This window comes from Triticum urartu, chromosome 1, assembly GCF_003073215.2.
Source record: "Triticum urartu cultivar G1812 chromosome 1, Tu2.1, whole genome shotgun sequence".
NCBI lineage: Eukaryota > Viridiplantae > Streptophyta > Magnoliopsida > Poales > Poaceae > Triticum > Triticum urartu.
The window spans coordinates 449,363,236-449,381,866 of NC_053022.1; positions in this window are offsets into that span (position 1 = coordinate 449,363,236).

Here is an 18,631-nt window from a genome sequence, read left to right on the forward strand (position 1 = left end):
TCCAAGGAAACAACCTCAAGTCCACAGTATTAATTCTATTGGAAAAACTTCAACGATTACTATTGGAGGTTTTGAATTTCCTCTTCCCACTATCAAGAAGAAATATGATATTCTTATTGTTGGGTATGTGCATATCCCCGTTGAGGTAACCTAGTGTTATTCGAAAATTCTCCGGTTTCATGCTATTCGAAAAGAGTTTGTTAACAAGACTTGATCAACCTTGTTAGTGGATTCCTTTTGATGAGCATGAGATGGATGAAGTTAGAAAGCACAACTCTCTGTACCCTTCTTTTTACTTTCTGTTATTTAGATTAAATAAAAAAATAGTATTTTCTGTCTGTTTTTTGAATTACCCTTGCAATGAAAAATACCCCGAAAATAAAAGTTCTCCAAATGTCCTAAAAATTTAATATGATTTTTTCTGGAATATAAGAATGATTGGCACTGAGAACACACCAGGGGGACCCACCATGTGCCCACGAGGGTGGAGGGCACGCCCACCCCCCTGGGGCGCGTCCCCTGCCTCGTGGACCCCACGTGGGCCCCCTCCACTTATTCTTGCACCCACACACTTCGTCTTCCTCCAGAAAAAATCCTCCACCAGCTCAAACCCGAGTTCTAGCTCATCTTGCTGCCATTTTCGATCTCCTAGCTCAAAGCTCCATTCACAAAACTTCTTTGGGGGATTGTTCTTCGGTATGTGAATCCTCCAATGGTCCAATTAGTTTTTGTTCTAGTGCTTTATTTATTGCAAACTTTTGCTGCCTAGGTGACCCTGTTCTTGAGCTTGCATGTCAAATTTATGTGGTCAAAAGTAGTCTTAATGCATGATATGGCCTCTAGGCACTTGTAGGAGTAGTTGCTATCAATCTTGTTGAGTTTGATTCACTTTTATTTTGAGTCACTGAAAATTTCAGAAATTTTTCAGAGAAATAAAAAGATGAAGAGATTGTTGAGGGGCTCTTTGAGCCGAAGCTCGAAGGATAAGCAAAGTCAAGAGAATAAGAAGCCCAAATATAATCTCCCTCGCACCGCGGAGGTTTGGCTGTGCGAATGGCCTTGTGATGAGTTCTTGAGAGCAACCGGGATTTATGAAGACTTTTATTATTTGGCTAAGAATGCAGGCCTCATCGACTTCCTCCATGACTAGAGTGAACAGTATCTCCTCCTCACTGATATTTTCGTGCAAAATTTTCACTTTCATTCTAAGAAATCACCACCTTCAGTGGAATTTCATTTATATGACGAGGTTAAGGAGATGTCACTTTATGATTTTTGTCGGATCTGTAAGATACCCTTTGAGGGCAGCATAGAGGAACCACATCGTAATGATGTGGAGGGATTTATTGATATGATTGTTGTAGGGGAAACAAGGAAGGTTTCCGATGCAAGAATTACTAGCATACATTTTCCTGTTCTACGTTACTTTGCAATATTTGCTAGTAGATGCTTAATTGGTCGCGGGAACAGTAGAAATCTTAGTGCCCCTGATATTGTTATTTTGTGCCATGCTTTGTTTCGTGATACCACTTTCAGTTTAGGCGCTATTGTTGCTAAACGATTAAATCTGAACCAAACAAAGGGTCTCGTCTATGGAGGCATGTTTTCCTCGCGCCTTGCTGCACACTTTAACATACCTATTAGGCATTATTAGAAAGAGGAAAAGTTGCTGCCTCCTATTTTTCTAGATTATAAGAGTATGGTAGCACATGATTTTATCGTTAAGGATAAGAAGAAGATGCTTAAATATAGACTGATATTTGATAAAAATTACTTTGAGACTATTACCTTGCCTGCTCCCTCCTTATTCAACATATTTTTAGGCACGTACCTTGTTTTGCCGAAGGCCGTTCATGTATACTGGAGCTTGACATCAGCTCCAGAGCCTGAACCGGAGCCACCACCTGATCCTTACCATCAGTCTGTTTATCAGTGGGATCCAAAGGAGATCGCCAACCAGTGGCACCCAGAGGATACTCCTCCGTACACCGGAGAGGGAGGCTTTGAGCCGTGGCCATAGACCAACTTAGGCCAAAAGCCTAAGCTTGGGGGAGTACGTATCTCTCATCGGCATTACATGCATGTTCACACACTCATGCCAGTTGTCAGTGCTCATACTTTTTCATTGTACTATCCATGCTAGTTTAATTTCTTTTTAAAGCTTTCTTCTTGTGTGTTTGAAAAACCTTAATAAAAACCAAAAAAATAGTTGTAGCTTTTAGCTAGTTTACGTTACATGCCTGTAGTAGTAGTAATTAAAATAAAACCCCAAAAGATTTCTCGTTCTTCTTTTGCTTGTTGGGAGCTTTCCCGTGTAAATAGTTTTATTTCCTTTGTTTTCTTCGGGGGTCGAGAGGAGAAGACCATGATGAAAATGTTGAGTGGCTCTCATATGCATTATTGTTGATCTAACAAAGAGCCCATATTACCTTGTCTTCTCCCTTGTATTGAATGCTTGTAGATTCCAGCTTAGTCCAATGCACGCGCACTATTATTATTATCCACACCGTTCGGTCATGCAAGTGAAAGGCAATAATGACGATATATGATGGACTGATTGAGATGAGAAAAGCTGGTATGAACTCGACCTATCTTGTTTTTGTAAATATGATTAGTTCATCGTTCCTGATTCGTCCTATTATGAATGAAACATGTTTGCAATAACAATTAGAGATTATAGTTGCTCATGACATGCTTAATTTGCTACGAGTTTATAATGGTTTACCTTGCATGCCAACATGCTATTAAAATGGTTGTGATGTGGTATGATAGGGTGGTATCCTCCTTTGAACGATTCGAGTGGCTTGATTTGGCACATGTTCACACATGTAGTTGAAACAAAATCAACATAGCCTCCATGATATTTATGTTCATGGTGAACTATATCCTACTCATGCTTGCACTCAGTGTTGATTAATTTTAATGCATGTTCATGGTTGTTGTCGCTCTCTAGCTGGTCGCTTCCCAGTGTCTTTCTTGCCTTCACTTGTACTAAGCGGGAATGCTGCTTGTGAATCCACTTCCATAAACCCCAAAAGTTATTCCATATGAGTCCACCATACCTTCCTATATGCGGTATCTACCTGCCGTTCCAAGTAAATTTGTATGTGCCAAACTCTAAACCTTCAAATGAAATTCTGTTTTGTATGCTCGAATAGCTCATGTATCAACTAGGGTTGTCTATATCTTCCATGCTAGGCAGGTTATTCTCAAAAGGAGTGGATTCCGCTCCTCATTCATGAGAAAATGGCTGGTAACCGGGATGCCCAGTCCCATGCTTATAAATTAAAATAATTGCAAACAAAACTCCCCCAAGATTGTTGTTAGTTGGAGGCACCCGTTGTTTCGGACAAGCCATGGATTGATGTTTGTTGGTGGTAGGGGAGTATAAACTTTACCATTCTGTTTGGGAACTGCCTATAATGTGTGTAGCATGGAAGATATTGAGATCTCTCGATTGTTATGTTAACAATGAAAGTATACCACTCAAAATATTATTTATCTCTATTTCAAAATCGAGCTCTGGCACATCTACAAATCCCTGCTTCCCTCTGTGAAGGGCCTATCCATTTACTTTTATGCTGAGTCATCATCCTCTTATTAAAGATCACCAGTTGGAGAGCACAACTGTCATTTGCATGCATTACTATTAGTTTACATTGAGTATGACTGGATCTCTTTTACCATGAATTACAATGTTTAGTCAGTCCTTGATCTTCAGAGGTGCTCTGCATTTATGTTTTGCGATCTCAGAAAGGGCTAGCGAGATACCATCTTATTATATCATATTATGATTGTTTTGAGAAAGTGTTGTCATCCGAGATTTATTATTATTGCTCGCTAGTTGGTTATGCCATTGATATGAGTAAACATGAGACCTAAATGTTATTGTGAATATGGTTAGTTCATAATCTTTGCTGAAAACTTGAATGCTGGCTTTCATATTTACAACAACAAGATCAAACAGAGTTTGTAAAAGTTTTTCATTATCACTTTCAGTTTGTCAACTGAATTGCTTGAGGACAAGCAAAGGTTTAAGCTTGGGGGAGTTGATACGTCTCCATCGTATCTACTTTTCCAAACACTTTTGACCTTGTTTTGGACTCTAACTTGCATGATTTGAATGGAACTAACCCGGACTGACGCTGTTTTCAGCAGAATTGCCATGGTGTTATTTTTGTGCAGAAATAAAAGTTCTCAGAATGACCTAAAAATCAACGGAGAATATTTTTGGAATATATAAAAAATACTGGCGAAAGAATCAACACCAGGGGCCACACCCTGTCCACGAGGGTGGGGGCGCCCACCCCCTAGGGCGCGCCCCCTGCCTCGTGGGCCTCCTGAGGCTCCACCGACCCCAACTCCAGCTCTATATATTCACGTTCAGGGAGAAAAAAATCAGAGAGAAGGATTCATCGCGTTTTACGATACGGAGCCGCCGCCAAGCCCTAATCTCTCTCGGGAGGGCTGTTCTGGAGTCCGTTCGGGGCTCCGGAGAGGGGAATCCGTCGCCATCATCATCATCAACCTTCCTCCACCACCAATTTCATGATGCTCACCGCCGTGCGTGAGTAATTCCATCGTAGGCTTGCTGGACGGTGATGGGTTGGATGAGATTTATCATGTAATCGAGTTAGTTTTGTTAGGGTTTGATCCCCAGTATCCATTATGTTCTAAGATTGATGTTGCTATGACTTTGCTATGCTTAATGCTTGTCACTAGGGCCCGAGTGCCATGATTTCAGATCTAAACCTATTATGTTTTCATGAATATATGTGAGTTCTTGATCCTATCTTGCAAGTCTATAGTCACATATTATGTGTTATGATCCGTTAACCCCGAAGTGACAATAATCGGGATACATACCGGTGATGACCGTAGTTTGAGGAGTTCATGTATTCACTAAGTGTTAATTCTTTGGTCCGGTACTCTATCAAAAGGAGGCCTTAATATCCCTTAGTTTCCAATAGGACCCCGCTGCCACGGGAGGATAGGACAAAATATGTCATGCAAGTTCTTTTCCATAAGCACATATTACTATATTCGGAATACATGCCTACATTACATTGATGAACTGGAGCTAGTTCTGTGTCACCCTATGTTATAACTGTTGCATGAGGAATCGCACCCGACATAATTATCCATCACTGATCCATTGCCTGCGAGCTTTTCACATATTGATCTCCGCTTAGTTACTTTTCCGTTGCCACTGTTACAATTACTACAAAACTGCTATGGTTACTTTTGCTACCATTACCGCTACTATCATATTACTTTGCTACTAAATACTTTGCTACAGATATTAAGTCTTTCAGGTGTGGTTGAATTGACAACTCAACTGTTAATACTTGAGAATATTCTTTGGCTCCCCTAGTGTTAAATCAATAAATTTGGGTTGAATACTCTACCCTCGAAAACTGTTGCGATCCCCTATACTTGTGGGTTATCAGGATCCCTCACGCTTGCGCAACATGGAGAGCACCATAGGACAGCACCAATAATAAAATATGCAACTCAAACCAATCACGATCATCAATGAACCCATAAGACAAAACGGATCTACTCAAACATCATAGGATAGCCATACATCATTGGGAAATAATATATAGCATTGAGCACCATGTTTAAGTAGATATTACAGCGGGTAAAAGAGGGTTACACCGCTGCATAGAGGGGGGAAGAGTTGGAGATGATAGCAGTGAAGTTGTTGGTGTAGATCGTTGTCGCGATGATGGCCCCGGCGGTGTTCCGGCGCCACCGGGAGAGAGGGGGAGAGATCCCCCCTTCTTCTTCTTCTTCCTTGAACTTCCCCCTAGATGGGAGAAGGGGTTCCCCTCTGGTCCATGGACTCCATGGCGGCGGAGGGGCGAGAGCCCCTCCGAGATTTGATCTCTCTGTGTGTGTTTCCTTCTGTTTCTACGCTCTCTGATTCTGCCCATCCACCGTTTCTTACATTCCCGGAGATCCGTAACTCTAGTTGGGCTGAAATTTTGACACGATTTTTATCCGGATATTGGATTTCTTGCAGCGAAAGAAGGGCACCAACCGCCTTACGGAGTGGCCACGGGGGCCCAGGGCGCGCCCTACCCCCTGGGGCGCGCCCCTCACCCTCGTGGACCCCTCGGGCATCGTCTCGCGTTGATTCCACTTCCTAAGATTCACATATATTCCAAAAAAATCTTCATAAGTTTTTATCCCGTTTGGACTCTGTTTGATATGGATTTTCTGTGAAACAAAAAACATGCAACAAACAGGAACTAGCACTGGGCACTGGATCAATATGTTAGTCCCAAAAATAGTATAAAAAGTTGCCAAAAGTATGTAAAAGTTGTAGAATATTGGCATGGAACAATCAAAAATTATAGATATGATGGAGATGTATCAGCATCCCCGAGCTTAACTCCTGCTCGTCCTCGAGTAGGTAAATGATAAAAAAGATAATTTTTGATGTGGAATGCTACCTAGCATAATCTTGATCATGTAATCTAATCATGGCATGAATATTAAGACATGAGTGATTCAAAGCAATAGTCTATCATTTGACATTAAGAAAATAATACTTCAAGCATACTAATAAATAAATCATGTCTTTTCAAAATAACATGGCCAAAGAAAGTTATCCCTACAAAATCATATGGTTTGGCTATCCTCCATCTTAATCACACAAAATATTCAAATCATGCACAACCCCAATGACAAGCCAAGCAATTGTTTCATACTTTTGATGTTCTCAAACCTTTTAAACTTTCACGCAATACATGAGCGTGAGCCATGGATATAACACTATAGGTGGAATAGAATATGATGATGGAGGTTGTGTGGAGAAGACAAAAGGGAGAAAGTCTCACATCAATGCGGCTAATCAACGGGCTATGGAGATGCCCATCAATTGATGTCAATGCGAGGAGTAGGGATTGCCATGCAACAGATGCACTAGAGCTATAAGTGTATGAAAGCTCAAACTGAAACTAAGTGGGTGTGCATCCAACTTGCTTGCTCATGAAGACCCAGGGCACTTGAGGAAGCCCATCGTTGGAATATACAAGCGAAGTTCTATAATGAAAATTCCCACTAGTATATGAAAGTGATAACTCAAGATACTCTCTATATGAAGAACATGGTGTTACTCTGAAGCACAAGTGTGGTAAAAGGATAGTAACATTGTCCCTTCTCTCTTTTCTCTCATTATTTTTTATTTTTTGTAGTCTTCTTTGGCCTCTCTCTCTTTTTTGGGGGGGTGGGGGGGGGGGTTCTTTGGCCACTTTTATTTTGATAACCTCACATGGGACAATGTTCTAATAATGATGATCATCACACTTTTATCTACTTACAACTCGATACTAGAACAAAGATATGACTCTATATTAATGCCTCCGGCGGTGTACCGGGATGTGCAATGATCTAGCGTAGCAATGAAATCAAAAAAATGGACAAGCCATGAAAACATCATGCTAGCTATCTTACGATCATGCAAAGCAATATGACAATAAATGCTCAAGTCATGTATATGATGATGATGGAAGTTGCATGGCAATATATCTCGGAATGGCTATGGAAATGCCATGATAGGTAGGTATGGTGGCTGTTTTGAGGAAGATATAAGGAGGCTTATGTGTGACAGAGTGTATCATATGACAGGGTTTGGATGCACCGGCGAAGTTTGCATCGACTCTCAAGGTGAGAAAGGGCAATGCACGGTACCGAAGAGGCTGGCAATGATGGAAGGGTGAGAGTGCGTATAATCCATGGACTCAACATTAGTCATAAAGAACTCACATACTTATTGCAAAAATCTACTAGTCATCGAAACAAAGTACTATGCACATGCTCCTAGGGGGATAGATGGATAGATTGGTAGGAAAAGACCATCGCTCGTCCCCAACCGCCACTCATAAAGAAGACAATCAATAAATAGCTCATGCTCCAACTTTGTTACATAACGATTCACCATACGTGCATGCTACGGGAATCACAAACTTCAACACAAGTATTTCTACAATCCACAACTACCCACTAGCATGACTCTAATATCACCATCTTTATATCGCAAAACTATTGCAAGGAATCAAACATATCATATTCAGTGATCTACAAGTTTTATGTAGGATTTAATGACTAACCATTTGAATGACCAATTCCTGTCATCTCTCTAAATAGATATAAGTGAAGCACGAGAGTTTAATTCTTTCTACAAAAGATATGCCCACGCTCTAATAAATATAAGTGAAGCAAAAGAGCATTTTACAAATGGCGGTTTTCTATGTGTAGGGAAACAGGCAATCCAAACTTCAAATGATATAAGCGAAGCACATGAAGCATTCTATAAAGCCATACTCAAAAGATATAAGTGAAGTACAAAGAGCATTCTATAAATAAACCATGGAATATCTCATACCAGCATGGTGCATCAAAGAAAAGTGAAAACTAAATGCAAAAGACGCTCCAAGATTTGCACATATCACATGAACGAAACGAAACCGAAAACATACCAATACTTATTGAAGAAAGATGGGATGCCTTCTGGGGCATCCCCAAGCTTAGATGCTTGAGTCTCCTTGAATATTTACTTGGGGTGCCTTGGGCATCCCCAAGCTTGATCTCTTGCCTCTCCTCCTTCTCATATCAAGACCTCCTCGATCCTTGATCACTTCATCCACACAAAACTCAACAGAAAGTTCAGTAAGATCCGTTAGTATAATAAAGAAAATCACTACTCTAAATACTGTTGCAAACCAATTCATATTTTTTTGCATTGTAGCTACTGTAATATAACTTTTCCATGGCTTATAATCCACTTATAGAAATTGATAGTTTCATCAAAACAAGCAAACAATGCATCAAAAACAGAATTTGTCTTAAACAGGATAGTCTGTAGTAATCTGAACATTCACCATACTTCTGGTACTCCAAAAATTCTGAAAAATTTAGGAAAAATAAACAATTTGTGTAGAAAGAAAGTGCAAAAAGTTTCATAACCGTTTGATGTTCCAGTAAAGAATTTAAAATCACGCACTATAGCCAAAGTTTTTGTTTTGCACCGCACAAACCAACAAGCAATGTAAACATCCTAAAGGCAAATCTTGGCACATTATTTTTATAATACAATGGAATTGTACAAGGGGATTGAGGGAGTCCTAGACTAAGGGGTCCTCGAGCGTCCGGCCTGTTAGCCATGGGCCGGACTGATGGGCTGTGAAGATACGAAGACCGAAGACTGCACCCGTGTCTGGATAGGACTCTCCTTGGCATGGAAGGCAAGCTTGGCGACCGAATATGTAGATTCCTTTCTTTGTAACTGACCTTGTGTAACCCTAGATCCTCCCGGTGTCTATATAAACCGGGGTACTTAGTCCAGAAAGGCAGATACCCATTACTATAGCCATACAAACTAGACCTCTAGGGTTTAGCCATTACTATCTCGAGGTAGATCAACTCTTGTAATACTCGTATTCATCAATATCAATCAAGCAGGATGTAGGGTATTACCTCCATAGAGAGGGCCCGAACTTGGGTAAACATTGTGTCCCCTGTCTTCTGTTACCATCGACTTTAGACGCACAGTACGGGACCCCCTACCCGAGATCCGCCGGTTTTGACACCGACATTGGTGCTTGATACGTCCATTTTGCATCATGCTTTTATATCGATATTTATTGCATTATGGGCTGTTATTACACATTATGTCACAATACTTATGCCTCTCTTATTTTACAAGGTTTACATAAAGAGGGAGAATGCCAGCAGCTGGGATTCTGGGCTGGAAAAGGAGCAAATATTAGAGACCTATTCTGCACAACTCCAAAAGTCCTGAAACTTCACGAAAGTCATTTTTAGAATATATAAAAAATACTGAGCGCAAGAAATTCTGGAGGGGGACCACACCCTGTCCACGAGGGTGGGGGGCACGCCCTACCCCCCTGGGTGTGCCCCTGCCTCATGGGCCCCCTGGTGGACCTCTGATGCCCATCTTCTGCTATATGGAGTCTTTCGATGAGGAAAAAATCATAAGCTAGCTTTCGAGACGAAACTCCGCCGCCACGAGGCGGAACCTTGGCGGAATAAATCTAGGGCTCCGGCGGAGCTGTTCTGCCGGGGAAACTTACCTTCGGGAGGGGGAAATCATCGCCATCGTCATCACCAACGATCCTCTCATCGGGAGGGGGTCAATCTCCATCAACATTTTCACCAGCACCATCTCCTCTCAAACCCTAGTTCATCTCTTGTATCCAATTCTTGTCTCCAAGTCTGGGATTGGTAGCTGTGGGTTGCTAGTAGTGTTAATTACTCCTTGTAGTTGATGCTAGTTGGTTTATTCGGTGGAAGATCACATGTTCAGATCCTATATGCATATTAATACCCCTCTGATTATGAACATGAATATGCTTTGTGAGTAGTTACGTTTGTTCCTGAGGACATGGGAGAAGTCTTGCTATTAGTAGTCATGTGAATTTGGTATTCGTTCGATATTTTGATGAGATGTATGTTGTCTATCCTCTAGTCGTGTTATGTGAACATCGACTACATGACATTTCACCATTATTTGGGCCTAGAGGAAGGCATTGGGAAGTAATAAGTAGATGATGGTTTGCTAGAGTGACAGAAGCTTAAACCCTAGTTTATGCGTTGCTTCGTAAGGGGCTGATTTGGATCCATATGTTTCATGCTATGGTTAGGTTTACCTTAATACTTTTGTTGTAGTTGCGGATGCTTGCAATAGAGGTTAATCATAAGTGGGATGTTTGTCCAAGTAAGGACAGTACCCAAGCACCGGTCTACCCACATACCAAATTATCAAAGTACCGAACGCGAATCATATGAACGTGATGAAAACTAGCTTGATGACAATTCCCATGTGTCCTTGGGAGCGCTTTTCTCTATATAAGAATTTGTCCAGGCTTGTCCTTTGCTACCAAAAGGATTGGGCCACCTTGCTGCACTTTATTTACTTTTGTTACTTGTTTCTCGTTACCAATATCTTATCACAAAACTATCTGTTACCTATAATTTCAGTGCTTGCAGAGAATACCTTGCTGAAAACCGCTTATCATTTCCTTCTGCTCCTCGTTGGGTTCGACACTCTTACTTATCGAAAGGACTACGATAGATCCCCTATACTTGTGGGTCGTCAAGACTCTTTTCTGGCGCCGTTGCCGGGGAGTGAAGCGCCTTTGGTAGGTGGAATTTGGTAAGGAAAATTTTATATGGTGTGCTGAAATTTACTGTCACTTGTTACTATGGAAAGTAATCCTCTGAGGGGCTTGTTCGGGGTATCTTCACCCCGACCAGAAGAGCAAAGAGTTTCTCCTCAACCTATTGAACCTACTGAAAATGAAAATGTCTACTTTGAGATTCCTTCGGGTATGATAGAAAAACCGCTAGCTAATCCTTTTGCAGGAGATGGAACAATGCATCCTGATGAGCACCTAATATATGTGGATGAAGTTCGTGGATTATTTAAGCTTGCAGGTGTGCCCGATGATATTATTAAGAAGAAGGTCTTCCCTTTATCTTTGAAGGGAGATGCATTGACATGGTATAGGCTATGTGATGATATGGGATCATGGAACTACAAACGATTGAAATTGGAATTTCATCAGAAGTTTTATCCTATGCATCTTGTTCATCATGATCGCAATTATATATATAATTTTTGGCCTCGCGAAGGAGAAAGCATCACTCAAGCTTGGGGGAGGCTTAAGTCAATATTATATTCATGCCCCAATCATGAGCTCTCAAGAGAAATGATTATTCAAAATTTATATGCTCGGCTTTCTGATAACAATCGCACCATGCTCGATACTTCTTGTGTTGGCTCTTTTATGATGAAGACTATTGAATTGAAATGGGATTTATTGGAAAGAATTAAACACAACTCTAAAGATTGGGACCTCGACGAAGGTAAGAAGTCAGGTATGCCACCTAACTTTGATTGTGTTAAATCTTTTATGGATACCGATATTTTCCGTAAATTTAGCACTAAATATGGACTTGGCTCTGAAATAGTAGCTTCTTTCTGTGAATCTTTTGCTACTCATGTTGATCTCCCTAGAGAGAAGTGGTTTAAATATCATCCTCCCATAGAAGTAAAAGTAGCTGCACTCTAACATCCCAAATTTTCAATTTGGAATGTTATACATTAGATCATCATTGCATATCAAACTTTATTGCTTTTCTGGTTGATCCTAGAAATTCTACGCAACTCAAGGACCCTCGGAGAGAGTTGGGGATTTCGATATTTTCATATTTGAGTTTTTCTCAAATTTTGAAGATAGGATCATCTGATTTTATTTATTTTATCTTCAATTATTACTATTATAAAAATATGAGAGAGGGAATAAAATGACTTTCCCAAAATAAAGAAATATTGAGGATTTAATAAAAAAATCAAATAAGATTTTATTTTGGATTTATTTGCTATTTTATTCGAATTTAGGAAAAATTGCATGTTTTCAAAAATTGCTTTTAGAGCCAAAAAAATGTTCATCCTGTTCTAAATATTTTATTTAGACGGAGAAAATTTGATTTGGCATTTTTATATTTTTATTTATTTTTCTAGAATTTTTTTAGACGCAGTGAAATTGTTTATTTTAACTCGAGCCCGACTAGGCCAAGGGCCCAGCCGAGCCAGGCCGGCCCAAGCCACCGCCGCCTTCCCGCCAGACTCGAGGAGGAGTCCGAGCCGGAGCCGCCGCTGCCGCCCCCGCCCCCAAGTCAACCCCCTCCCCCTCTTAAATAGGCGCCCCGCCGCCACCCTCTCCTCACCCCGCCGCCCCGCACAGCAGCCCGCCGCCGCCGCACGCCGCCGTCGCCTGCGCTGCCGCACACCGCCGCCGCTTGCCGCCGCCCTGCCGAAGCCCCGCCGCCGCCGAGGTAGTCGCCGGCCGGTTTTTGGAAAAAAACGTTTTGGTTTTTTTTTTTGAAAACCCTAGTTCCGTTTTTTAATAAATAGATCGGTTTTTTCCGGTTTATCTATTTTGCGAGCGCCCGTTCGTCCGTTTGTTTTAACGAACGCGTTTTTTGTTCAATTTTTGTTAACGAACGTTCGTTCGTTAACTGTTCGTCATTTTTCTTTTTCTCGGATTAAATCCGCGCTTTTTCTGATCACGATCTCTGATCCGATGTTTGTTCTAGTTTAACTTTTCGCTCGTTTATCGGAATCAGGTGATTCAAGCGCCTGGAGTTTCGTCTCGAAACCCTCTTCCCGTTTAACCAACTCAAACAAGTTTTTGCCACTGTAAAAATTGCCTTAGACCCAGAATAGTAAACGAAGCTTGTTTCTCTTGCCGTTTGTCTTTCCTTGCTTCGTTCGTTTTGATTCTTTTTGCCAACCGGAGTTCTTAAGTTGAACTTTCTGGTCAGTTTTCTTGTTCGAGTTTTACCTGTGCATTAGTTGAGTACTTATTGTATGTTTGTTTGTTTGCGATAGAGTACCCGGAGTACGCCGCTTGCTACTTCGAATCGCTAGGTTTCCCGGATCATCAGCAAGGCAAGTAACACTTTGATCATACCTCATACTACCTAGTTTTATTGCATTAGATCAATCCTCACGCATTGCATGATTAGGATCTAATTAAATTGTGGGTTTGGGGAGTAGTTGATGTAGAACCTATTACCTATTTATTATCAAACCTTTGGGAGTTACTCTACGTTTGCTTATTTTTGCTATGCTATGCTAGTAGACGTGGATTGGGTGAGTGTATCCATGACAGATGTGAGCTTTGTTAATTAATGGTTTATTTAAGGTGGCAACCTAAACACACATCTGGGTGGATTGAGGCACCTGGGTATTCCAGCGATTGCCTGTTTTCTTTTGGACCGCCACCCAGGCTCAAAGGGATCATGAGATTATTCATGCTAGAAACTTCCGTGTGCAGCCACAAGCTACTATGGGCTCTAGCATAGTTGACTAAGTCGTGCGAACTCTTACAGTGGTAGACTAGCAGATGTAGGGGATGTAGGTTGGTACGGTCTACCCGTTCGTAAGGTGCTAGCGCTTCCGAAAGACTATGTCTCGGTCATCCGTTTCTCAAACACCATGTAGTGCGAGAAAACCAACGGAGGAGATCGAGTCATGTGGGGAAAAGTGCGCAAACCTCTGCAGAGTGTATAAACTAATCATGGTTATCCGTGTCCCCGGTTATGGACATCTTGAGTATCTAGTACCTGGATTATCATGTGAATCTCATCATGTTACTCTAAAGTTAATTGTTGGGTTTTAATGATGATGCTTAATTGGGATTGAGAATGCTGTCAACCATTCTCATGTTTAAGAACTACCATGATAGTTAAATAAAATTTATTCCTTTGCAGTAGGGAAAAATTGGCTTTACGCAAAACTGTAACCATAGAGCTTTCCACCAGCCATATATGCATATAGAATAGCCTATTTTATTCCATTACTCTCTATGTGTTACATTGCCAGCATATTCCATGTGCTGACCCGTTTCGGGCTCCAACGTTAATGTTGCAGACTTTTCAGATGGCGATTAAGGTGCCTTTAGGTCGTGGTTCTATACTCAGTGATGCCGCTGGAGTTGATGGACTCACTTATCTTCCAAGCCTTCCGCTGTTATCGTTATTAGATGGCCTTAAGCCATATTTATTGTAATAAGTTCTCGTTTGAGACACTCGATGTAATAAGTGTGTGATTTCTACTCTGTTATAAATCCTTCAAGTACTGTGTGGTGTCAGCATTACTGATCCAGGGATGACACCGGAGCACAGAGATTGGACCGTTTGAGGTCTGGTCGCTACAAGATGGTATCAGAGCACACGCTGACTGTAGGACACGGCCACTAAGCTAAAGCCCTAGATTACTACTTACTCTTCTCCTTCTGACCTCTCATCTTTTCTACTCTTTTAGGATGGCGGATGCAAGGAACAAGTTCATACAACCGGATGAAGATACACCCTTTGGACGTCACTTGAAGGAAGTCACTAGATACCTGAACATAGGAGTACCAAGCTTCACCGGAACCTACAACGCCACATTACCTGAAGAAGAGCGCTGGATGATTCAAGTTCAAGTTCCAGAAAGGAGGTTCATGCCAGTCACTGAGCCCATAGAGTTTTCTTTTGATGCACCAACTTGGAGTCTAGGAAAAAGCATGGCAGCTCACATTGCCATGGGACGCATTGGAGAAGTTTACCGCAATGATCTCAAGGATACTATCTACCAGATTTGTGGGCACCGAGATGAGCACTGGGAGATGATCAGCACCAGGAAAGATAGATCAATTGCAGCTTTTATCCAGGAGTTAAACCAGCACATTCGACGTCAGGAGAATCAGATGTGTGCTGACATGATAGATCTAAAGAAAGCAAGGACAAGAATCAAGGAACCGGAGGAAGAACTCAAGGCTACACGTGAAGATTATGAAGAGGAAATCGAAGTATTAGTGGAGAATAATGACGATCTGATCAAGAAGATCAGAATATTTATGGGAGGCCCTACACCAGTAGAAGAAGACGAAGAACCCAAGGAGATTCTCCCGGAAGACTACATCATCATCGACGACACCGACTCGGATCCAGATGATAGCGATGATGACTATGTTGATGTAGCTGGAGCAGATATCATGGAGTCTGCAACCGAAGAATATTTCTAGTAGACCACCCCAACAATAGTAGTAGTCCACCATGTAAATATAGTAGTCCGAGCACTTTTTGCGATAGTTAGATCGATTGTATGCCCGTATTTGATTGATTGAATGAAGTGAATTGTTTGCTTTTGCCTCATGTGCATATGGGTATTGTTTTCTCTTTAGGCCCCTCTATTCTTAAATCTCATCTTTTCTAAACCCTCAGATGCCTTCGAGACGTGACCTTGGATTTACCTTCCCACCGGAGCTCACTCAGTTGATCCAGCAGCAGAACACATTGATGCAGTTACTAGTCCAGAATCAGAATCAAGGGAACAAGAACAACAACCCACCACCACCACCTGTTGATCACTTAGCCCGTTTTCTTAGGCTGAATCTGCCGGTGTTTTCCAGTAGCACCGAGCCGATAGTAGCAGATGATTGGCTCCGCAAGACAGCTAGAGAGTTGACCACAGCAGGATGCATAGATGCAGAAAAGGTGAAGTTTGTCACACACACTACTAGGAAAAGGGCTATAGATGAAATGGACATTAATGGCGCAACAGACATGTGGTGCGCCATTACTATATACTAACTAATGGCGCACCATGTGTTGGTGCGCCACTAGTGTCCAAATACTAATGGCGCACCACATCCCTGGTGCGCCATTAGTAACAATTTTTTTAATTTTTTTTTTCAAAACTACTAATGGCGCACCAGGGGATAGTGCGCCATTACTAGTTAAACTAGTAATGGCGCACCACATCCACGGTGCGCCATTAGTAAAAAAATTCAATTTTTTTTCAAAACTAGTAATGGCGCACCAGGGGATAGTGTGCCATTAGTAGTTTTAACTAGTAATGGCGCACCACATCCACGTTGCGCCACTAGTAAAAAAATTTCAAATATTTTTTTTCAAAACTAGTAATGGAGCACCGTGGGAGTGGTGCGCCATTACTAGTAATGGAGCACCGTGTAATGGCGCACCACTCCCACGGTGCTCCATTACTAACTTGGCCCAAAAATTCCATCGAATGCACCCCCCCCCCCCCCCCCCCCCCCCCCCCCCCCCCCCCCCCCCCCGTGGACCGCCTTTTCAGTTTAAAAAAAATAAAAGAAAATGATAAAAATATCAAAAAATAAAAGAAAATAAGTTTCCCATGTGATATGTGGTCTAGTTGTTGGGAAAATTTACAAATATGAATTTCGACTTTATTTGCAAAATCTCTCTGGAAATTTGTAAAATGGGCATAACTTTTGCATACGAACTCGGATTAAAAAGTTTTTTATATGAAAAATCATCTACTCGAAAAGTTATATCCGAATTTAACCGGGGGAACCCCGTTAAACATTTTCAAAATCCCCAAAAACCTAATAGAAAAAAGGTACGAGCCTTTCAAGATCTAGAGACAATTTTTTTTTAAAAAAATTCAAACTTACTAGTGGCGCACCGTGGATGTGGTGCGCCACTAGTAACAGAAAAAAATTGGTTTTGAATTTTTTTTGAATTTTTTTTCAAAAAATGATACGTAATATAACCGGGAAGTTTGAAATATTTTTCAAAATTTCATCATAGTCATGAACATGAACAAAGTCCTAGACATCAACAAGGTATAATAGGATTGATATGCTAGATATATCAACAAGTGCCTGTGAAGTGAGCTATTGCTGGGGTTGGATAGAACTCTGAAGTTAAGTGTGCTTGAGCTGGAGTAGTGTGAGGATGGGTGACCTTTCGGGAAGTTTGACCACGGAGTGCGATTTGACCTGAGATTAAGCATATTGACCCGAGATTAAGCCATAGTGACCTGAGATTAAGAAAAAAAAATGAAAAGCCAACGGTGCGCCATTAGTATCTGGTATACTAATGGCGCACCACATAGAAGTGCGCCATTAGTATACTAATGGCGCATCGCTGGTGCGCCATTAGTATACTAGATACTAATGGCGCACCACAGGTGCACCATTAGAAAAAAATCTAATGGCATGGTGCTAGTGGCGCACCTGTAGTGCGCCATTAGTAGCGAAAACAGGTGCGCCACTAGCAGCCCTTTTTCTAGTAGTGACATCAGCTTGAAGGACCCGCAGCCTCATGGTGGGAGAATTTCACAACCACTTTCCCTGTCGACACTGTCACGTGGGACCAGTTTCAGCAGGCTTTTCATACTGCCCATGTTTCACCAGGAGCTATGGCCATGAAGAAGCGAGAGTTTCGCAACTTACGCCAAGGAGGACGGACAGTTGGCCAGTATGTGGAGGACTTCAGTAAGTTAGCACGTTATGCCCCAGATGGCGTTGCTACGGATGCAGCTAAACAGGAGAAGTTCTGGAAGGACTGAATGATGAGTTGAGCATGCAGTTGATGGTACCAACCTTCAACAACTACCAGGAGTTGGTAGATCGTGCTCTCATGATTGAAGGGAAGCAGCAGCAGATCGAGAACCGCAAGAGGAACTATGGACAAGGGAAGTACAATTCTGGAGCTTAGCAGAAGCCACGTTCTACCCCTAGACCAGGAGGACATTTCCAGCATACCCATGGAGGAGGTAGCTCGCACAATCACAATGGCACCAAGAATGGTAATGGGAATGGAGGAAGAAACGGCCAGAACCGCACCAACCCATCAACCCCAGCCAAGAAAGACCTGAGCCAAGTCACTTGTTTTAAGTGCCAGAAGACCGGACATTATGCCAACGAATGTCCTGAATCACAGAATAGAAATGGTAATGGAAACTCTGGGAAGAAGCCGAACCCTTTCAACAGGGGACAGGTGAACCACGTTAACGTGGAGGAGGTTGAAGAGCAGCCGGATGTAGTAATCGGTAAGTTTTTGGTTAAGTCATTTACTGCACTCGTTCTTTTTGATACTGGTGCATCGCATTCATACATATCAAGGGGATTTGTGGATAAGTATAAACTACCAACCCAAGCCCTTAGGTCACCCATGTTAGTAACCTCGCCTGGAGTAGAGTATATGGCTAGCCTATGGTGTGATCGGTTACCATTAAGGATTGGTAACTATGTATTTCCCTCAGACCTAATAGTGTTGG